Source organism: Lycorma delicatula, chromosome 5, assembly GCF_047948215.1.
Source record: "Lycorma delicatula isolate Av1 chromosome 5, ASM4794821v1, whole genome shotgun sequence".
In the NCBI taxonomy this organism is placed as follows: domain Eukaryota; kingdom Metazoa; phylum Arthropoda; class Insecta; order Hemiptera; family Fulgoridae; genus Lycorma; species Lycorma delicatula.
This window is the reverse complement of record NC_134459.1, coordinates 133,825,882-133,851,012: the sequence shown is the minus strand read 5'-3', so window position 1 is coordinate 133,851,012 and position 25,131 is coordinate 133,825,882. Positions and strand designations below refer to the sequence as shown.

The following is a 25,131-nucleotide window of genomic DNA, read 5'->3' as shown; positions in this document are numbered from 1 at the left end:
TATATTTCACAGTAAACAAGTTTTTTCTTTATTATTAGAGAGAAGAATTATTGAGTTCAACTACATCTTTAGCTGCTAATTACTATTTATTTACTAACCTCATATTGATAACTAATTTTTTTGTCATGAGGATAAGAAATGAATTTCTTATTCTTGAATTAATCTAATTCCATCACAAATTGCTCTGATATCTACAAATCTTTTTTTGGGAAAAGAAATATGGTTTGAAAAATAAGGTTTTCAATATAAGGATGTAGTCACAATTACTTGTGATAATAAAAACTAAAGTAATTTACAGTAATACTATCAATTGATTGTTGTTTGAGATTTAGAATTAAAAGTTTGCTAAATCATCAGCTGATGATTGAATTAAAGACAAGTGTTTGTATTAGCGGTAATAATTAAAAAAATAACTAAAATACAAGCCAAAAAATTTAAAGGATTAACTCTGTAAAAGCAGTTCTCATTTATTTTAGATAAAACAAAATCATCCATCCATGCAGGAAAAAAAGACTGTTTATTATTTCATTAGAATAAGTAAATTTACTGTTCGATTCAACTGTATCCGATAAACTTTTTTACTGGTTGTAAATAATTTTTTTTCTTTATAGATATATTATTTCTGTTTGAGTTTATTTCCAATTTTAGGAGTTTAGAAACACCTGCTATGTCTTAGCAATGTTTATTTATTATTTCTTTTATAATAATAATAAGACTTCAAATTTGTTAATAATGATAGTCTGAATACAGAAGCTAGTATTCAATTATGTTATCAAACTCTGAACTTTCTCGCCAATTCTATTTCTATTATTTTAATAGTGCCATCTTTAGTTACATCAGTTAATAAGGTAATTATTACATTTTTATGACCAATGCTATTGATGCTCTATGATTTTGACGACCGATGCTTTGAGCAGAATCTTTTCAGATCTGGGACTTGAATCCAGAACCATATAGATGAAATGTAGTAATGCCCCAGCAGTCACCACAACCAGATAACATTTAATGTTTTAAAAATCTTGAACAACAATGAAACAGATCTGGCTGTTTGTCTGTCACTTCAGGAATCGCATAACATTGAACTATATGATACAATGCTACAAATTCAAACCGTTAATAATAAATTTGCTGTAGTAGTACAAAGACATTCTCGCATTGCTTTTCTTTTCTGTAAATAAAACAACATATTAAAATTAAATCTGAGAAAAACAAAGCTACATGGTCTTTATGCTTAACAATTGTTAATAACAAATTAATTTTACTCTAATATACCGTTTAAAATTTGACATAAAAAATAACATTTAAATCACGATTAAGTGACAGTGGAAATAAATGGTAAAAATTTTTAAACTGGTTTGTTTGGTTTGGTGAGTGTGTGTGATTATATATATATATATATATATATATATAAACACTGAATTTAATTTCACAAGTCGCACTGTTACTGCATCAAGGTTTACCAAGGTCACTAACACTTAAACGTGTATGGGGAAGGTGGAGTGGAAACAAGTGAGGTCTCCACGATGGGGATCCGCACAGTAAAAGGCCCACCCATGAATGTGTCCCATACGTGTTCCTATTGAGACGGCTGGTTATTATTTTTTTTCTTTGAGCGTTCCGATGTTCATTTTTAATTCATTAATTTTATTATATCAGATGAAATAAATAAAAAATGATACTAGTAATGAAAATAATCTTATTGTTCGAATTGATTTTAACCACCAGTATAACGGTTCTTCTTTATTATTTTAATAGTGTCATTTTTAGTTACATCGGTTAATAAGGTAATTATTAAATTTTGATGACGGATGATAAATAATAATTATCTTGTCAAAATTAGTTCCTGATTTATAAATTACCTATCTTTATAGGGATTAACTTCTCGTTTTTACCACTCTTTAATACCGCTTATATAGACGTTTGACAAGTAGTTCTTAATCAAGTCACTAGATCGAGTAAAAAAGAAGTAAATCCGATAAAGAAAAAAATATAAAATTACATAATACATTGACTCAAACTATAATGAAGTTTTTAAAATATTACCATTTTGATCTACTTAACGATGGCAGTTAAGTTACGATAAAAGGATTTTAAATATAGAGCAAGAGATTTAAAACGACGAATGATGCAACTTTTTAGATTTCTAAAAAATAAAATATCTTCGTTTTGTTGTACTTGTAGTGCATTAGTTTAGAAAGAAAATTTCATAATTGGTTGTACAGAGTGTGGCAATGAATCGGGTGATTTTAAAAACTTATTATAAGAGTAATTATTAATTTTACTCGGTTTTAACAAGTATGAACACAACGCACACTTGAAAGCGATTACTATTTTTGATATTAAATAATACCAAAATTTATCGTCCAAAAATGACATCTTGCACATGGCGCCGCCGAAAGCACTCGGCTTGTTGCTAAAGTCACCTCTTGCTCTCTGCAGCGGCCGATGATAATGCCGAAGCGTTTTTCGTCCAGAATAAACTAAAAAATAAATTAGGGGAATTTTAGGGTTTTTGGAAGCTTAGTATCGGAAATTTTGCTTGTTAACAAATCCTGACAAATGAAAATGAGCCTCATCGCTCATCAGTAAATTGTAACCAGGTTTTGCCTTTTATTAATTAACTGCAGTAAAGTTTAACAGAAATTTACCCTGCTTTCATAGTCACTCGTGTGTACTGGACAGATGATGTGTGAAATCGTGTAAAATTCGGCGTATACTGCGGTCAGATAGTCCGAGTGACAGAATTGCGACACGCTGACCGGCGTGAAGTTCGCTCAAATGCCTTTCTTACAGTCGCGACATTCTCGGGTGTACTGTTTTTATATAACCACTTTTCTTCTTTAGCGTAGAACCAGTGGCCTCAAAATTTCGAACCCAAATCTTGATGGCATAAAGTGATGGAAGAGCACGATTCCGATCAATTGTGTAATGTTTTCGAAATTCACGCTGAGTGATTACGTAATTATCATCGTTTTTGTAAAATACTTTGTCAGCAGAGGCACGTTGTTCTTCATTTTGTTGTAACTAAACGCTTTTCAGTAAGCTATAAAATGACAATAGCGGTTTTATTCCTAGTCAACTCTAATCTCTGAAAATACAAGTGTTGCAAAATCGTCCGATCATTGCCGTACTTTGTATAATTGACTTCAAGCTTTAAAGTGCAGTCAAAATTTCCAATGACATTTCACAGTAGCCCTAAGAAATTGTGAGCATAAATTTTGACGTTTCTAATGACACGTCGAACCAAATTGCGTATTAAAAATATTTTTTTTAAAAATTTACTTCAAATCTTTCCAGCCGTATTTGCGATTATCTTTAGTGATTGCTGGTTTTCACATTAGCGACATCTAATAATGGAGAGGGGGTGGGAGTTTAATTACACTGAAACTTATTAAGAATGAGGTCAAAAATTGTGTGTGATTTTAAATTGTGTTTGTTCATTTAGTAAGTCGTTATTGTGTGTTTTTGTTTATATATCGCAACAAGACCGGTATAACAGACCTTGTAACGGATTCCTGCCAATTAAGAAGAAAGTAGTAGAAAATATAATAATGGGAGGAATTCAAAAAGGGGCTAAAAGAAACCCTTTTAGTAAAAGTAACAAGTCCGTTTAACAATGGTTCTTTGTAATACTGCTACTGATACCTAAGCAAATGTGTGTTCCGTGAGAAGAGCTACCGGACCAGGGTAGGAATTTTATGGGAATATGTGAGGGCAAACGATCATCCTTACGCTTCGAGTTGGGTCTGGTCCTACATGTAAAGGGGATATGAGTACAAATACTCTGGGGAAGACCAGAAATGCGAAGTCAGTCTAAGCGAGAGTGCTACGATAGAGGAGTTTTGCGAGTTCGACGCGATTTAGGTGACGTCCCAAGTAATTTCAGTACACGAAAACAAGAAATGGTTCGGTAAGTTACTGTAAGACTAGTTAAAGAGATAATGTACTAAATTTCATTTATAAATTGTTAGGGTACTTTTATTTGTGAGCAGCAAAGGTATTTGCAGTGTCAAAACTTTATACTTGTCTTATCTATTTAAGGGTGTTGTCAATGTTAGTGGATTTTTTCATAGGATTGTTAGCAGATCTGATTTCGAAGTCGAGAGTTCTTGGGTTGGAATCGGATTTGAATACTGGATCGTGGATACTGGTGTTCTTTGGCGATTGGATTTTAATTACACGTCTCAAATGTGGTCAGTCCAGAGTCTGTACCAGCTAGCCATTACGAACAAGGGATGTGGCTGCCTACGTGCCCCGAATCCAAAAAGCTGCATGGGATATCTGGAGACGTCCATAATCTTCATAAGAAACTAATTAACTAGCAAATATTGACTATGTTGTATAAAATAAAGAAAAAACAAAAACCCTTTAACAAACTTTTTTTTAACCCACCTGGTTGGTCTAATGTAAACTCGCGTCGCAAATCAGCTGATTTCGAAATCGAGAGTTATACGGTTCAAATCCTAATAAAGACAGTTGCTTTTTTACGGATTTGGATACTATTTCGTGGATACCGGTTTTCTTTGGCTTTTGGGTTTCAAATAACCACAAGTCTTAGGAATGGTCTGCCTGAGTCTATTCAAGACTTCACGCTTAACGGTACATTCACACAAATATTGATGAGTTGTTAATGACTTTAATTGTTGATGAGAATATAAATAAAAAAGTAATTTTGAAAATTTTAAAACTATAGAATAAAAATAAATAGAAAAAATGCTCAAAATGTTTTCTTCATCTCTAAAAATATGTAAAAATAAATATAGTAACTCTAGTGATACTAAAGCACGGATTTTAATTGGCGAGAAATTAGGAAATTGATGAATATTTAACATGGTATACGAAACTCAAAGGGTAAATGTTTAAGTAGAATAAGTGTAAAGATATTTGGAAAATTTTTATAATCTAACCGAAATGTGTTTTTTTACGTTAAGACAGTCGGTGTTGATTTACCGGTCTAGATCTAAGATCTAGTTCCATAACTTGCCAATAAAATATCGTTCCTTTACGTTAAAAATAATCAGAACCTGAATATTTAACGGCAAATAATCGCATATATATTCTCAACATTCATATAAATTTAACTAAGATTTTAATTGAAAATGGTAATAGAAGCTACAGTTAGAATTCCAGTTCACATGGACGAACCGTTACTAAAATATCACAAGTTAGGCCTAAACCTAAATCTGAATATTCGTTAGTGACCGCTATGGAGCGTAAAAGCTACAGTTAAAATTTCAGCTCGATTGATCAACCCGTGCCTGAGATATCTCTCTCACTTACGTACACATATCCAGCCTAAGTTAAAGAAAATCTTTTGTTAGGCCTCGTTTGACCATTACAGAATATTGCGTGCAATCAGGACAGGTTTTCAAAGCATTGTGTTTATTTGTTAATTTTGTTGTTTATGTAATAATTTGTTTTGTTTTGTTGTGCTAAAGACTACATTGTATCAGTTTTATCATGTCTTTGTCATAAACGAAAACATAGCGAATTGAGTAATACTGCGATTTTTATTTTTCAGAGCATTTTTAAGCTGTCTTTTAATTTTATTTAAAATGTTTCATTATAATTTTTTTCAAAACCGAGTAGTCTTAAAAAAACGATGCTCATATTAAAAAAAAACTGTTTTCAAGGGGAAAAAATCTAGAAACCATCGTTGTGATAAAACTGAGAAAAAGAATTCAGAGAAAAATGTTAAGTAATTTACATTGAACGTAAGTAACTTACGTTCAATGTAAATTACTTAAGACAAACTAAACGTATATCAGACGTGTTTGAAATTAGGAATATATTTTAATGTTATTATTATTATTATTTTATCTGAAGTTTTTCTACTAATTTTATTGAAGTTTCACACGAAAACAATGATAAGAGTAACTTCATGCAGTATTAATCTATATAATAACAGGTTTGTCAGATTTTTCATTAAAAAAGGGAACGTTTTTATCTATATTATATTTAAAATAACATCTCCGTCGCGGTTTCGCTCGCGCTATATGGTTACTTGGGTTTTCCGTCCCGGTAATTTTTTTTTATTTCATGTTTTTTAGTGAAGTAACCAGAGGCAGGTGCAGCCAACCTATCAGATTCCGTAGAGGCCTCATCCGAAGGTCTCGGGTTCGAATCCCCGTCTGGTATGCGATTTTTACACGCTACAAAAATTGTCGTTCATCTCATTCTCTGAATAATGCCTAACCGTGGTCCCGGAGGTTAAAAGGTGTAGCCAGCCGCGTCGCACATATAGTAACAGTAGCAGTGGCTGTGTTGGTTGGCCGCCGCGCCGTACACCGTAGCACTTCTTAAAAAACCGAAATTCAAAAAATTCCGAAAATTGTTTTTAGGTATTTATCTGGAGAGTATTTGTAAGCCCAAATCTGGCGAATATATCGTTTAAAATATTAGGAAATTGAGAAAAGTTTCAAACATTTTATTAACATTCTTCATCCCTTCAAGTTTGAATTTCGAAAAATGTAGCAGTTAGTTCTCAGATATTCACATGAAAATTACATACACCAAAGGTCAAGTTGATATCTTCATTTGTTACCGAGAAATTAATAAAATAGCTAGATTTAAAAAAAAAATAAAAAATCCATTTCGGTCCTTTAAGTTCGGATTTTCGAAAAAGTCCTTTTTTAGTGTGCACTTTCGTAAGAAAAAATAAAATTTTTAAGTAATTTTTCTTCAGTAGTTTTTGCTGGGATTTAATTAAGAATGACTCAAGACATGTTATTTTATATATAGATTTACAGATAACAAACACATATATGGTTTCACTTAGTAAAGTAAAATAATTTTAATTGGAAAATGGGACATTTTCATTAAAAAAAAGATGCAGTATATAAAACACATAAAATATATTTTACGGATCTTGGTTAACTTTAATAAATTGTACTTTAATAAAATTCTTAACGGTTCCACATCCTTTTTTTTGTACTTCAAAAAACTTCTTGCAAGACATGTTGAAATTCACTACCACTTAAGAGTTCTGATCTTATTAGTTCATACGAGCTTTGTTCTTGATATTCCGTTTGTTGCACATCAATGATAATATTCTCAAAAAAAGCATTTGAACCTGCAATTCTAAATGAGAATCTGACTATTTCTAAAATATTATGTTCAGTTTTTGTTGAACTTTAGAAAAAAATAAATAAACCCATTTAGCAATATCATTTTCTTCATTTTAAAGTCATTCAAAATGCACCAATTACCACAAAATTCACTTTATCTTGTAAACCGAATTACTCCATTGCAGTATTAAAATCCTTATTTTAAATTTCCTGGCACAATTAAAAGTTCTCCAACTGTTCATTATATATTTTGTGTAGTAAAGTCATATTTCTTTCCAAGGTAATCTTGAAGATTGCTGTAAAATTCACAAAGATCACTGCAAATTCTAGTTTGAGAATTTGACAAAGATTTTAGGATATGTTTAATTGAGTTATCAGAATAATTATATTTTTTTCTTTGCTTCCATTGATATTATCTAAACGGAACTTTCTGCTAGACCCCCACAGAAACTGTCTGTACGTTATAAATGAATCCTCAAAATAGCTGTATCTGGATTTAAATTAAGGCTTGACATTAAAAATATATATGCGCATCGAATCGAGAACCTTCTTCTTTTTTGAAGGCTATTAAATAGGGGTTCATAGAAGTCAAGCGTAATCTCTTGCTTATCTTTCTTTCGACTCGAATGTTTTTAAGACTGAAAATAATTAAACAGGTTTTGTTGGTCATTTTAGAGGTAATAACCCTCTGAATCAAACAATTAATTAATGCACGAGTATATATTAATACTTGTATAAATGTAAAAAAGTTTTAAAATGAATTCTCACGTTTTAGTACTACCCTATTTCAAAATCGCCAGGTTTTAAAAAACTATAAAATTATATTTATAAAAGAATATTATATTTTTTCTGTATCTATATGATGTTTATTTATTATTTTTTATTGGTTATTGGAATCCTCACCTACATTTCCCAATAAAACAAATAAAAAAATTAAATGTTCAAATAAGCTATACCTGAATAATCTAACCGTTATTGAAATTAGGCCAAGAAGTATCCCGGCGGCGTTTGTCGAGTATGGTAATAGATGGTAGAAGGGGTAACCTGTCACAGTGAGGCGGGAACTAAGATTACAGGTGTCTCCACGTGGAGCGCTAGCACCTGAGTTCCCTCAGCTTACTTGTCTATGTTTCGTACACCAGTTCAGTCTGTGTTTCGTTTCTGTGTGTTGTGGTGATTATTTATATATATATATCAATGAGTTTTTATTGAGTGATATCTAAAGTTGTTAACTTTGTACTGTTTTATCATCATGAGGTAATTTTTTTTTTCAATTATAATTATTACTATGTTGAGACTATTTTACATTTTTAGTTTTAATAAAAGAAGTTTAGTCTCGTGTTGTATTTCCGTTGATGGTAATAAATCTGTTTGTTTTTATTTACATAATTTGAATTTACTAATCGCCGAACAGATAAACATGCGGTGTTATTTAATTCTTGAGTAATCTTCCTAGTAATTACGGTATTAGTTATTATGTTTAATTATGCAATTATCTAATTAGAAAGAAATACACATAAATTTACAGCTTATCAATTTTTTTTCAACTGTTACAAATCTCTGTTGTAAGATTTTCTTGACTATTTAGTTGTGATTTTGTTTGTAATTATTTTTATTCATGGGTATGAACATAGCATTTGTGGTCAGTTTACAATTGTTTCTGGCAAATTTTTTTACGATGACTAGGTAAAATTTGTTTGTTTTCAATTATTGATAAACGTAGTTAAATATGTGCAAGCGTTTTTAACTATTATCTAAATTAATTTTAAGTACTGTTTCTTGTATATCACACTTGATCTACTTACAAACTTGAGTAAAATGAAGTGAAAAAAAGTCTCCCCATGAAGAAATGGTATTTAAGACTTTCAGATATAAAATCAACAACTTTGAAAATTATGCTAATTTGTCCTTTTAACTCGTCGCAAAATCAGTTGGTAAACAGGTGATTTTCGAAGTCGAAGGTTTTCAGGTTCGAATCATAGTAAAAGTTACTTGCTTTTATACGGGTCTGTATACTAGACAGTGGTACTTTGGTAATTGGGGTTCAATTAACCACACTACTCAGGAATTATCTGCCTGAGTCTGTACAAGAGTACACTTAGTTTACTTGTCATGCATATCATCTTTATCTCATTTGGCTATAGGTTGAAGGGGGTTGCATATTGTCCACTAGTTGAACAGATTGCAACGTATTTATTAGAAATAAAAATTAACAAAAATGTTTTTCCTTTTTAATTATTAATGAAATAAAGTAGAATAATTTTAATATATTTTGCCTAGTCTCTGGAAAATAAAATTATTGTGTTTCTTTGTATTACATACATCTACTGGGTTAAAAATTATGATTAATGTAAAAATGAAGAAAAATTGATCTTAATGATATATATCATTAAGATCCATTTTAATATATACATTAAATGAGTTGGAAGTATAATAAAAAGGATTTAAATAAATGAGAGATTAAAATGATTTATTTTTTTGTAATCTTTCTTTATTAAATTCTATTTTTACAGATTACGTATTGTATGAACATTTTGTTTTAGTTGGAGAACAAAATTTGTGAACCGGGAATTTTAATATAATGAGTAAAAGGTCTGTTTTTCCTATCATCCCTGGTTTTTTCTCCGCTTGTGTAAAATATTAATTTTAGATAAAATGACACCAGATTTATTTTACGTTATCACAATACAACTGTACGTTGACGCGTAATATATAAATTGGAGAGAATGAATTTAAAACAAAGGAACATTTGTAAAGATGTTTACAAATGCTTGTAAAAAATTGTTTACTTTATTTACTACGTGTTTGTAAAATTCAAAATTTTTTTTAATAATGTGATTGTTTCATATTTTAATGAAAAGTCTTTGGAATTTATAAACAAATAATTTACAATGTAATAACTTTTACATACTTTATAATACATCCAAAGACAATTTTGAAGCTGTCTTTGATAATGCCATTACTAAGCGAAACAACGATCAAGATAAACAACATTTGTTCGTTTAGTGTAGACCGGCCGTTTAGTATACGAACACTACTCACTTTATTGTCAAATCGACTGCATTCGTTTTACTAGAGATTCGTTTAAACTCGAATTTTAATATCAGCGTATTCTTTTTCAGCCCTACCATCAATTTGGTTAACGTTGTATGTAAATCGATCAACCAAAAAAATTATAAATTAAACATTGAAATAAAAAAAAAATTATTTATTTTAATTAAAAAAAAAAAAAAAAATAGTTTTTAAAAATGTGTGCTTTTATGTAAAATTTCAAAAAAGGAATATTATTTTTAAAGCGAATGATCATAATTTAGATAGTTAAAATAAACGGCTACATCATACATTATCCAAACTTTTAGGCTGCAAGAGAAAGAACGTAAATCAATTGTCTCTCAGTTTTATCGTCCTCCCCCTCCCTCCCCCCCAAACTGTTATAATGTAAAACAACTATAAGAAAAAGTAAGTAATCTACAATGGTTAAAAAAGTTGGGTTCTGTTTTTTTGACATTTTGAGATCCCCTGAGATTAAAATTTACACTAGTTTTCGATTTTTTGCGTTTACTTCTATCTACTTTAAATATTCACATCATGAAATATGGTAACTTATGTAGGTTGTGGATTAAAACTACAACATTTTTATTAAAATTGGACTAGATGATAAGAGAGATCCTCTTTAAACGAATACAGCCAGGAAAGTTCGCAACCAGACTCCCGAACTATTTTTGGTTTTATCAGTAAAATGTTCCAATCTGCAAGTTACATCCCTCCCCCCTCACTGAATGGTGATTTTGTGTATGTGACTGCATTATTTTCCTATAGTAAAAAGATACATTAATTTGTTGCTTAAAACTCTTATTACTGTCTTTCTTATTACTCTAAAAAATGTGAGATTACAGGTACTAATCGGAACTGGTTTCTCTGAGAGTATTTTTGATGTTACCGTATGGTTAACAGAAAATGATTTATCACTTATAGGAATGAATACCCAGCCGCATTTCAGTGAGTTTGTCAGCTAATATGCAACAGTATGTTTAGCACGTGAAGAAGACAACTTCACGAACCTGAAACTACTCTCTCTTGTTTACTCAAGTTCTTGTTCGCGCGCGCGCATACACACACACCCACCCACACAACGCACACACACACACACAAATTATGGGATATTTGTTATTTGGAGTTGTTAAAACATAAACATGTATTTTTTAAAGTGACTGTTTCGTATGAAGACGTCTTCAGTAACGTTGTACAATAATTACTGTTCTGCACATTTTATTAGAATTGAAATTTTTTTTTTAATAATGGATGGAAGTGGCGTAATTACGATTTTTATGGGAAACGAAAATTTAATTAAATATTTATATTACTTTAACCATAACAGGAGGTCATTTAAACCACTTCACTCCAGTGTTGAAAAAAATTAATGAATTTTTAAAAGTCTATTTTACGAGTAATAAACAATTTCGTTCTAATCTTCCTACCTATATTAAATAAATAAAAATATAATTAGTAGTACTTACCATACTTTCAAAAAAAAAGTTACTTAAGTGATAACTGATCAGTTACGGAACTAATGGTATTTTTTTATTTGTTAAATTCCTTTTTCCGTAATAAATGATTTGTTTTGTTCGTAAACAAATTTTTTATATAACCTATTGTCTTTCAAAGTGTGTTTGTTTAATATATTTATGGAGTCTGCTGTATAATTTCTGAGATCATTATATTTCATATGATCTATTTTTCAATTAAATCCGAAATACATGAAATCTGTTAAATTTTTGCTATGTAAACTCTCATTGGACGAAAAACGTCATTTGGGTCGAATAAAAATAAATCTTATATCTTTGAAGGGTTGAGGAACGTTTGGTAGTTCATGTTTTTTCCATATTATTTTTAATTAGCTAAAAACAATATTTGCAGTTGCATTAAGAACTTGAAAATTGACAGGTGTTTTATTTGTTTCAGTATTAGAATAAATAATCCCGGAAAATTTTCGAATGATACATTCTTATTAAAAAAAAAAATCGTAAGTCACGACTTACAAAATTCTATACAATTAAACTGCAATACGGCATACGTGTACAACTAATAAAGGAACATAATTCCGGATTGTAAAATAACCCTCATAAACAGAAATGTTTTGTCGGTAGTTTTTCTGGGAAGTATAGTAATTGGCTATTACTGGTTTTTCTTCATCCAGAATAGTCCTTGAAAGTAGACTATTCGAATTTCCGTTACAACTGTAGTATAGTTCAATTACAGTTAAGAATGAACCTTGGCTATCTTTACGCGAATAAAATATAATACTTTTTAGAAGTTAATTTGATTGTACAACAGACTCCCAGATTAGATTATTTGACTCTATCTTCATGTTCTTTTCAGTCAATCGACTCTTGACAACGTACCAAAGTGTAGATCATTGTATGTCGTTTGGGAAGTTATTCAGTTTTTCGTTATAATGTAAGTATACATTTCTCTAACCAGTTTTCCACCTACTGCCGGATCTGGGTGCAATTCAATTACCGCTGCAGGCCTGACGTAGCTGCAGATGTAGTGCAATAATGAATATAAATGTACCGATGAAATGTAGTCTGGAACAGACTCAGGTCGACCAATTCTGAGTAGTGAGGTTATTTGAAAAACCACCAAAGAACACCGGTATCGTATCCACGAAGTAGTATTCAAATCCATGTAAAAGCAACTGCCTTTACTACAAGGACTCGTAAATGTAAAAAAATTGTTTTTAAAATTTCCGTGAAGATGTCTAAAAAACTGTCTGATAAGTCAAAAACTGTGAGAATAATATTTATCGAAAAAACGTGATTAATCGTTTGTTTTTCCATCTTTATGAATGTTTTTATATTATGAAATTATATAATTTTTCCGGACTGAAATGATTTTCCTTAACCCACCGAGTTGGTCTAGTGGTTAAACTCATCATCGCAAATCAGGTGATTTCGAAGTCGAGAGTTCTAAGGTTCAAATTCTAGTAATGTCAGTTGCTTTTATAAGGATTTGAATACTAGATCGTGGATATCGGTGTTCTTTGGTTGTTGGGTTTCAATTAACCACACATCTCAGGAATGGTCGACCTGTGACTGTACAAGACTACACTTCATTTACATTCTTGCATATCATCCTCATTCATCTTCTAAAGTAATACCTTACGGTGGTTACGAAGGTTAAAAACAGAAAAAAAGACTGAACTAACTGTTTTCTAAAAAAAAAGCTGGAAATCCATTTGTCCAAAAAAATGTGAAATTTTAGGCGAGTACATTGAGAAAAGATGACTCATTAGGCAGATATTTAAAAAAAACGTGATTCACACGAGATTAAAATCGAAGTAGATTAAAAAATGTTAAAGAAGGGCAATAGATTTTCAGGAAAAAAAATTTATGAATGTAATGAAACTGCATATTTTAATAGAAAACTGATGGAGTAAAATAAGATCATACTTGATTTTTACTTTCCCGTCTAGAGAGTGTTATAGCAGTTGTAACTCTAGAAAAATAAGTATTATAATCGTTCCAATTTGGGTTATCGGTTTTCACCGAATCTTGATGTTTTGACACTTAAAAAACCGGATAGAAATTTTCCGGATGTTAATGTTCGTGTGTTTTGGCCTCTAAATCACCTTATATCTCCAGAACTATTGGACCGATTTTGACCAAACCTGATCAGATTACTTTTATATATGAGGCATTGATGCCAATAAATTTTCAACTTAAAAGGTCAAGGGATGAGGCTGTAGAGCAAGGTCCTCCTCAGTATCTCGAGATTTAGTCTAATTAAGGTCATATTTTTCTTAGGCACATTTCTTACAATTAACAATTAAAAAATAATAATAATAATTTTAAGAAAAAAACGTTTTTTTGCAAAATCTCACCCTCACCCCAAAAATGCTGATGTAGTCATCTGCTATGTTGTGGCGTTACAGGTGGGCGGTAGAATTAAATAAATGAATAATTTTTAATGTGTAGAAAAGTAACTCAGTCCCGAACTCGATTGCCCAGTTGACTCGGCACCTGGTGCGTTAAGCTCGCGACTACACCTGTTTGCCGACCGTACAAACAAAATTTGTTCTATGTAATTTGTAAAATTACATTAGTTTAGTTAGTGCCGACCGGCGTCACTACTGTCGCCACACCCGCGTGAATTAAATACGGTATGAACGCGCGTTTTAGTTAGAATCATTGAATTAAATAAACGAAAAAATATATTTAAATAAAATGATAAATATTTTAAATTAAGTTGTCTGTATAAGCGTGCATTAGAAATAACCCTGTCAGCTTTTCAATCTTCATTGCGAGGCGAATTTTAAGCATCGTATTGATCAATAAAACAAGTGCACCAAGTATAGTTTTAAAAAGTTACCCTTTTTAAACGGTTATTCACCATTTTCTCTCGTCGATTTTGTTACAGTTTATATCGTTTAAAAAATATGATGTGTATTTCACATCCTTGTACGCCTATTAAATTACATGTACACATTTTTTTTAAATGAAAAGTACGTAAAATTTTATTTCATTAATAAACTTCTGATACTTTTTCATATTTTTATTTATTCATCGTAAAAATATTTTTACAATGAGAGGTTAATAATTATTAATAAATCAATATATTTAAATAAAAAAAAATTACAAAAAAAAGGAATGAGGGTCGCATTCGAGCCGATGGGCCTTCCCCTTATATGATCCAAATATTTCATTAATTAAAATTTGGCTATAACTTTGGAACCAATGAAAATAAGTACCACTTGTAATACATCGTTGAAAAGATCTCAATGAGGGCCTATTGCTGCCGTTAAAAAGTCCAAAATCCAAATATTTTTTTGAAATCTGGGCTTTTATGGACACTTTTGGTTCAGTCGATTGCAATCAAAAGGCGGGGAGGTGTACAACTAGTTGTTGCAACAGTACTAAATTCAAAATTACAACATCCTAATCGTTTTTGAGTTATGCGAGATACGTATATACATACGTCACGCCGAAACTAGTCAAAATGGATATTTCCATTCATATCTGAAAATCGAAATTTTTCGCGATCACCATACTTCCTTTACTTTGTAAAAGGAAGTAAAAAAATCTGTTTAACTTGTAGTTTATATGATGTAGAATACTGATAATTGTATTATTAATATTGTGTTAAATGTAGGCAGCAGTATAAATAAATTTTGGAGCAACGTAATCAAAGAATAATACCTGTACAAGGAAAATTAAAATTCCTATTAACGTACAATTAAATAATTGTTAACCTTTTTATTCCTCTCTTATCTAATTTTACTTCCTGGCTTAAAACTTACTTCCGTAAAGCGTATTTTACTTCCTTTTTCAGCGTGGCGTAGTTTCAGCGTATGTACGTACGTACGTATGTATCTCGCGTAACTCAAAAACGATTAACCGTAGAATGTTGAAATTTTTGATTTAGGACTGTTGTAACATCTAGTTGTGCACCTACCCTTTTGATTGCAATCGATCAGACCAAAAGTGTCCAAAATAGCCCAACATCCAAAAAAAAGGATTTTGGAATTTTTTTAACTATAATAGTCAGATCTCATTGAGAGCGTTTCAACGATATATCATAAATGGTTACTTATTTTCAGTGGTTCTAGAGTTATAGCCAAATAAATTTTTAATTACTGAAATGTTTGGATCTTATATGGGGAAGGCACATCAGCTCGAATTGGACTTATTTAAATATATTGATTTATTAATAACTATTCAATAAATATTTATTATTGAATAAATTTGATTTATTATTCAATAAATAATTCAATAATACCAATAAAAAAAGAATTGAAAGTATCAGAAGTTCTTGGTGAAATAAAATTTTATGTACTTTTAAAAATGTGTATATGTCACTTAATAGGTTACAAGGAAGTTATATGGTGTTCCCAGATACCATAGATTTGGTGAAACATCTGATTATTTAATATTAACTGAAGATTATAATTTAGAATCGTATTATTTTTTTCATTTATGTATTTTTATCAGTATACTTTAGAATAAATATCGCTATAAAATATAGTAACATTCTCCTGTTTCGTTTTGTTGATGGTTACATCATAATAATTTTAAAAACATAGTATTATATACATATAAGATTTACATTTATTTAAAGAGTAATAAATAAGTAATATACGTTTACTCTAACCTAATATTTCAGGTAAGATTATTGAATTAATAATTGTATAAATTAAATTTTTTAAACATGGCACAATTGGAATAAAATTTTATTTATTTATAAATAAATGAAATACAACCTTACCAACAATTCGTCCGCAGTCTCCTTTCTAGTACTTTCGGTCATTCGGCTATCCTCATGAAAAGTTAATCTTCGATTTAAATCATTAAAATTAAATTATGTAAAATGTAAATTTAAAATCACAACTTGTCGTCATAGTATAAAGTTAGTCATGTTTGTTATGTAAGAAGGTCGCAGTTGTTCTAACAACTGTTCATACAGACATGATTAAGTTTATACTATGACGACCTGTTGTTGTAATTTTAAATTTACTTTTTAGGTATATCATACATTTTTGTATATCATTTATTTGTATATAAATAATAGTGTAAATATTTGATATTAATAAAAAATAATATTTTAGCAGTTGTGTAACTGTCCATTTTATTAAAGAGTTGGAGGATCGTATCTCACGTTCAAATGAAATAAGTTTAAATGATGTGCAGCAAAAATGTGTATGTGTAATTTAATAGGCGTACAAAGAAGCCCACATCAGAGGTGGGCTTCGGAGGTGAAGGTGTCCACATCAAATTTTTTTTTTTTTATTACATTTAAAATAGAAGCTAAATTTTCTGGTCTGTTAACTAATTTTTTTTTACTAATCGGTCGATCGATGATTAAAATGGTTAAAGGGAAAGTTTCTGTTTATTATTGTAGTTAGTATGACAATAGTAACCGCGTCATCACGTTTACGAAGTACTCGCTGGTTATATACTTAAATGTTTATAAAACACTTTACTTGAGATAAAAATAAACGTTGTAAATAAAGTGAAATTAATCGAAAGAAAAAATGAAGCTATAGAGATATTAGAAGTGGGATATTGACCGTTGGTATAGAAAACTTTCGTATATTCCAACAGGAAAGAACAGGTCTTTCTTTCCGACTCTTATTCGTTTTTTCCTCCTTCCACTCCTCAATCTGTTTAGCTGCAGACTAGAGATTGTTTCGGTAATGCCTCTGAAGACCGCCAGCAAGGTTGTAATGAACCACGACTGAACGCGAACAAGATTTTTACAGCAGGCTATCCTTAATCTCCACGTGCACTTTTATGATCTTGCTTTCAGAAGACTTTTTTTCTTTATTTAATAAATCTAAGAGTGCAAATTTAGATCATTATTATATTTTCAACGAAACTAGATTGATTTTAAGTGTATTAGATGATCTAATCTGTTCTAATATAAGTAATAATAATGTTTTGTTAAATTTTATATTTTCATGGTCGTTTGCTCCTGCTCTTATGTAATTTCAGATTCAGTCTAAAATCCATTAAAATAATAGCCGAACTACTTAACCTAGAAATTTGATGTTTGACATTCAAATGCAGTAGTTGAATACAGGGTTTTACAAAATATTATTATTACTATTTTTAATAAATACATATGTATGCACGTAGATTACTAACATTTAATTACAAAAATATTTCAGTCGGAGGTTATGTTATAAATTAGATAGTGTTAGATTGTACGTGTATGATGGGCCCGATAAATGTTATCTTGTATGTTGCCTCCAGAAATATTTTATTAAAAATCATTCACAATGTGAAAATTAACACTATATAGCCTATATAATTAAGTGTACCGGCAAGATTGAAGAAACGCATCATAACAGTTATTTTAGACGTTACTCTAGATTACATACGTAGTAAAATTGTGGAAATTGCCATGAAAAATTACGTCGATCTTCTACCTACGAAAATCGTGGTACAGTAAAATTTTTCAGTTAAGCAGGTGGTATATGTTTACCAGATTTTAATGAATTAAGTGCCAAAATATTGTTATTAAATATTATTGTTAATAATAATAAGAATAATTTCTACTTTCTCGCCAATATATTTTACTGTACAGCTTAACAATATAAGGGGAACTGTGTTAATCGGGACAAATTTTTTGTCGAAATATTTGCAGAGCTTGACGTTTCATGACCTCCTCTAAGCAAAAAACATAATTTTATTATTCAAAAGTTCCGGAAGAGAAAAGTTTCGGAAAATATAAAATTTCGGTAGGATGTATGTTGGCCTGGCTTCTTTGCTTGACATCTCGGACAGGCAGACAGATTTGTATGAAATCTGATACAATAATTTCCGTATAAAAGATTATATGGTTTTTTTTATACAATTAATGCCTCTAAAAAGAGGTAGTAGTTACAAACAGGATTTGATGTTAAGGACAAGCGAAGGAAGAATAGAAAAAAAGGTAAAAAAAATAGGTATTTTGAGATTAAGGTGACATAGGACTGGAAGAGATAGTGGAAATAAAAGAAAGGATAGGAATGACAAAGGAAGCCTTCAATAAGGAGAGGAGATTACTATGTTCTAAAAGTCTTGACTTAAAACTTAAGAAAGAGGTTAGTAAAATGCTATGTATGATGAATCTTGATTGGAAGTGAAGCTTGGACGATGATGACGAGGAAAAGTGACTAGATTGAGCTTTTGAGATATGGATATGGAGAAGGAAGAGGAAAGTAAGATGGATAGATAAAGAAAGGAATGAGGAAGTAATGAAAACGATTTAAGAAAAAAGAGAACTTTGTGGGAAGTATAAAAAATAAAACAAAACTGGTTAACGCAAGTGATTAGAGGAAGTGGAATCTTTACAACTGCATTAGAAGGGTCAGTAGAAGGTAAAAGGGAAACGGAAAAGAAGAAGGATGAAGTTGATTGATGAGGTGAAGATTGTCCATACAAGAAGATAAAGGAGAAGGCTTGGGACAGAAATGGATAGAACAGCAGTGACGTAAGGGACCTAACACCAGGCAGAACTTCAGATAATGATGATTAGGTAGCTAATTTGCGTTCTGATTGTGTTTGGTCTTATTTAAATCCCCTTAAAAGGGTGTGGGCAGAAAATACTTTTTTATATCCCTTAATGTTTTTGGACTCTAAATCACATTCTTGTACCAATTAGATTATCCTATTACATTACCATGTCACTTTGGTTAATATTTTGAGACAGGTGATCATGGTACTCGTATTTTAACATTTTACTCGGAAAGTAAAATTTTTATTGATTTTTCGAAGAAAAGAATGGTATTACTTTCGGTGGCATGGTGTAAGTGGGGTGTGCAAATGGATTTTCTTTATGTTTTGCGTTATGAGGAGTACAAAAATACCATTCATTTAAATTGTGGTTTCCTTAAATATTTATTTACAGGTCTCTGTATAAAGTTTTGTGGCTAAGAAAACTCCAAAACTACTCGATCAATTTCATTGAAACTTAGACATACTGTAGTTGTGTATCTGAAGTTGTGTACTTGAAAACTGGATGAAGATTAGTTGAGTAGTTCTTTAGTTACGTTCAATTTAAGATAGAAAACATTTTGAGCGGGGCAAATTAGAAGAGTTATGAAGCTACAAGTTGGAACGTAGAAACAAAATAAAGTAACTAAAAGTCGATCTTTTTGCGAAGAACTACGCAAAACATTTTCAAGTGAAATCGATCGATCAAAAAATGCCTGAGGTAGAAATGATGGATGCATAACCAGTAAGATCCTAGTTATTTTATTAGACTTAAAGAATGCGTATAACTTCTTTTCCAATAACCAGTCTGCCTATTAGTCTTGTACAGTTCACTCGGTTTAATCAATTATTATAACTTGCCAAATGTAGTCGCTAAAATTAGTTTAAATTTGGCTTAAGTTTCATTAGACGAACATTATCCTCTCTATTGGGGGACCAAGTACGACCTGCGAGGCGAGTATACACGACTACTAATGTAATAAAATTGTAAGTTAGGTATATTTGTGTTTTACTAAAAGATAAACGTAAACGAAGTAAATTGTTTCAGTAACATTTATCAGCACTCCTATTCTAGTTTATTATACTACTATCCTAGTAAAACAGAAACATTTACAAATATCTAATAACGTGTACGTCTATTTGATAACTTTAGTATAATCAGGCAGTAAAGAACAGGTTTTCCTTTCTTGTTTACAATCTTCTTTTTTTTCTTCATTTCTATATTCTATAGGCAGATTATTCGGTAAATCTTTTTCAAGACCACCAACGAAATTATGTTAATGGCTCAAGAATATAAAGAAATAAGATTTTCTTTTGTGGGTCTTTTTTTCTTACCTTAATTTCTATCGTAAGTGTTTTATGATAGAAATGTCTTTTGTGTCTTTTAAAATTCTATTTATATTTTATATTAGTAATTTAAAACATAATTAAAAACTAAAGTATAATTATTATTTTTAACCTTTTACAAATAATTTGAAGACAATTTGAAACAAAACTCCCAGGCAATCTAGATTTATAAACTTTACACAAATAGAATTGCTCGCTATTGTTACTTCAGTAAGAACAACTGCGCTTGTTTATTTGTATGTATAAATTACTTACCCGTGATGTTGATATGATTCTTAGCATTCTACCATAAACCTTTATACATAGCATAGGCATCGCTGATTTTTGGCGTATAAAGATTATATGTTAGGACAGTTATATTTTATGCCCATAAGAAAATACAGAATCGGTAGTACCTATCACATTAATTTGTTGTTGAATAATAAAATTATTATAACGGGTGTACAAAAAATAATATCGGGATTTTAATTGTTATTATATCTATTGGATGAGGTGAACAGCATTAATTTAAGCTGGGATCGAATAGTAAAAAGACAGTTTTAATAGGACACATAGGCGTAGTTTGATTCCTATCTTTCCTCTTGACAGCACCTGTAATAAAAATAGCAACCCCTGAACAGAAAGCCTTCTGTATTTTGAATTTTCTAAACGTGAATCTGCCCATAGTTACAGTTCCACGTTCGTTCAATAGAACGTTTAATTGTGATCATCTTTTTCCTGTTTTAGCCTCCGGTAACTATCGTTCAGATAATATTTCAGAGGATGAATGAGGACGATATGTATGAGTGTAAATGAAGTGTAGTCTTGTATAGTCTCAGTTCGACCATTTCTGAGATGTGAGGTTAATTGAAACTCAACCAACAACGAACACCGTTATTCACGATCTAGTATTCAAATCCGTGCAAAATTAACTGGCTTTACTAGGACTTGAACGCTGGAACTCTCGACTTTCAAATCAGCTGATTTGGGAAGACGCGTTCACCACTAGACCAACCCGTTGGATTTAATTGTGATCCTCTAAGTGACAATAACATTCGTCTATGGCATAATTAGTTTGAAAAAAGTGGATATTTGTGTAAACGGAAGAGTACTAGACGACCAAGAATGTCTGAAGAAAATGTTGAACATGTTTGGGAGTCTTTCTTGCGCAGTCCTAAAAAAATTTGTTAGGAACGCCAACTAACAATGTCGGTGAGGGCAGTGTTAAATGTTTGAAGGAAATGTTTACATGTGTGTCGGCACCGTTTACAGCTGCTACAGGTTTTGAAGCCTACCGACTAACCCTGTGTTAAATCGAAATTTTACAGCATGAAGATTACGAATTTTTTTATAAAATGTTGTGTTTAGTGATGAGTCATTATTTCATCTTAGCGGTAAAGTTAAAACACATAATGTCCGTATATAGAGGTCTGAAAATCTCCTGAACTCTAAAACCTCCAAAAATTAAATGTTTTCTTTGCACTTTCACGACGATAAATTTACGGTGCCAAATAAGCAAACTTGCTTATTTGGACATGCTGCTTAAATATGGCTCTTATCTCGAGCGCAAAATAGATCAAAGAATTTTATTTGGGAACAAGATAGCGGACTTCCTTCTCACTGGCACAACTCTGTACGGGGTTGGTTGAATGACGTTTTCTCCAACCGCTGGATCGATCATGGAGCCGATGACAAAACTTGTTTGCAGTGGCTTCCAAGATCACCCGATCCAATCCCACGAAATTTTTTTCTTTGGGGTTTTATAAAGAATCTTATGTAAGTTACTCCACTGCCTACCTACTGATCAACCCGATTTGAGGTACATGATTGAAGAAACTGTTGCTTCCTTTATTTCAGTCATGCTGGTTAAAGTATGATTCCAATGTTGAGATTAAAATACAGAAAAAAAAATCAAAATTTCTTTACAAGGTATTGTGAATCAATCAAAACGAATATCTATTTGTATATCAGTTTTCATAAAATTACAGTCACGTGCAAAAATTAAAAAGTCGTGTTTTAAAATGTCAGTAATTTTCATTACTGTGTCAGTTCCCGACCTCCGTGGCGGAATGGCAGCATCTTTCATCCGGAGATTCCGGGGTTCAAACTCCGTCAGGTGTGACATTTTTTATAAACTGTAAAATTTCCATTCCGCATTTCGAAAAACAAGCATTAAAGCTTGTATGGGAATTAAAAATCATGGATACCGGTGTTCTTTGGTGGTTGGGTTTCAATTAACCACACATCTCAGGTATGGTTGAACTGAGAATGTACAAGACTACACTTCATTCACACTCATACATATCATCCTCATTCATACTCTGAAGTATTATCTAAACGGTAGTTACCGGAGGCTAAACAGGAAAAAGAAAGATTGGAATTAAAAATCAAAGTACAAAAGATAAAAAATAAAATTAAAATTAAACTTTTATCTCTCGCTTTAATCAGTTCAAAAATATATGTATACATCCACGAACTCATTATTTCTTAATAAATTGTGATTTACAGATTACGTATATATTCTTTTCTAAATTTTATCTTTGCTTTTTAAATTTAAATTTTTAACCAGTTGGTGTCAAGGAGTGGATCCCTTGATTTTGTTTATTTTACTTTTACACTGCTTGATTAATTTTTTATGTAATTTTGTAACAATTTTTGTTAATTCAGTTTTTTTTATTGTTTCAGAAAATGAATGATAATTAGTAATAGATGTAATGTTCGTATAATAAGTGTATTGTAATACATTTTTAATACAGCAATCATTTAGTGTTGTTGTTTGGACGATAATAAATGTTCTGGGTATTCAGATATGAAAATAAAAGAACAAGTTAATTCTGAAATAAGAATATTAAATGTTACAATAAAATAAACTATTTTTTTAACCCACCGGGTTGGTGTAGTGATAAGCTGATCGTCGTAAATCATCTGATTTCAAAGTCAGTTAAGTTCTCTGATTCAAATCCTAATAAAGGTAGTTACTTTGTTCGGATTTGAATACTAGATCGTGAATACCGGTGCTCTTTAGTGGTTGGATTTCAATTAACCACACATCTCAGGAATGGTCGGCCTGAGTTTGTTCAAAACTACACCGGTACGGTTACATTACACTGATAGGTAGTTAATGAGTTTAATAAGTCGCATAAACAATTATTGTTGATGAGACTGTAAATTAAAGTAATAAAACAAAGCAAAAAACGATTGTTTTAAAACAAAGGTGATGAATGTAAAAACTAAATTATACTATGTTTTTAAGTCGTTGCCGAATTAAAAACGTACTACTAACAGCATACCAACTCTTTAACTGGCATCGACTTAAAAGAAATTAAATATAGAAATGTAATTGAATTATACATATATAATGTTTCTTTTTTCCTTTCAGTTTACATTTGTCAGTCGACATTACTTTTTCTCATAAAATTTACTTTATTTTAAATCTAGTTTTATTTTTATGTAAGATATAAGCTGGTTTACAGAACAAATTGACGCTTAACGGGTAAAAATCTTTCTCAGGAAAACATACGGTGAGAACCCAGAGTCTGGTTGAAAATAAACAAAGAAATACACAAAAGTTGTTTAATTAATAACTATTTAACCTAAGCGAAGAGTATCTGAATTACAGAATATCTATTATTTATTATAACTCTGTATGTTTTGCACATGACGGACGATGAAAATTATACATAACTAAAAATTTATAAAATATTGTATTCACAAAACTTATGTCTGAGAGGGTTGTAACAAAAATATCTGTGTCTAACATAATTTAATCAGTTTTTCGCTAAAAAAATGCTGTTTTTAAATAAAATTACTTTTTTTATCTCAAGTTTTCCAGTTATTTTGAAAAGTACTTTGAAAATCAGAATGACGTTATATAATTACATTAAAAATCCTATACGGAGCAATTGTGAGACAAATAAAACTGAAATATATTTTCAAATCTTGCTTGTAATAATGTAAAAGATTTTCGTTTAGAAAACCTTTTCACCGGTGTTACAAGGAAGTTAGTTATTACGGGACCACCTGAAAAGATTAATACTCGGTAAAGAATGATTGGTGAATCTGTTTTTAAATAAGGCTTTAAAATACGAACGGGTCAAATTGAGAACCTCTTGTTATTTTATTAATTGGTTATATCAAAAAGACTTGGACAACTATGTCAGGAATGAAGTTCTCATTGAAGTCTACTCGATTATACAGAGTGGCGCACGAAATGATCCAAAATTTGTTTTGGCAATAATTATTTAGGTTAATTAATGTGTTTTATGTTGGCGGAAGTGACAGCAGTTCATGAATATTAGTTTCTTCTCTTTCCGAATGCGCTGTTTGTGTATCGTTCTAAGATGGCTGACAAAAGTAAGACTGATTGTTGACAGTGCTTAAAGACTGTTGTTTTTTGCAGTGGTTATACAAAGACGGTTTCGTGCACATTTTCAAACTCTGTGGTCGGCCTCATCTAAAACAATACTTTACTTTACGAAAAATTGAATAGTGATGATTCAGTATTTGAGATTAAGCGCGAACGGCCTGCCGATGTTCGTTCTCCACAGAATGTCGAAGCTGTCAGAGTAGATTTGCGGAGGAGCTCGGGCAAATCAACAAGAAAAACAGCAGTACAACTTGGGATTTGTCGGCGATCTGTGCAGCGAATTTTAAAAACTGATTTGCATTTGTATCTGTACAGAATAACAGTGTTTCCTAAATTAACGGCTGACAACAAACATCAAAGAATGGGATTCGCTGAAAGTGGTATGAACCAAAACATA

At 30.9% G+C, this 25,131-nt stretch overlaps 1 protein-coding gene across 2 annotated transcripts in view; it reads left to right on the top strand.

Annotated features, from left to right (window-relative positions):
* The first annotated feature begins 8,195 nt into the window (after nucleotides 1–8,195).
* Nucleotides 8,196–25,131, top strand: part of LOC142325396 (leucine zipper putative tumor suppressor 2 homolog) — a 353,005-nt gene continuing 336,069 nt past the window's right edge. For both annotated transcript variants that reach the window (XM_075367117.1, XM_075367118.1), the window contains exon 1: nucleotides 8,196–8,324. The gene's annotated coding sequence lies outside the window, so the exon portion shown is untranslated. The remainder of the gene's footprint in view (nucleotides 8,325–25,131) is intronic.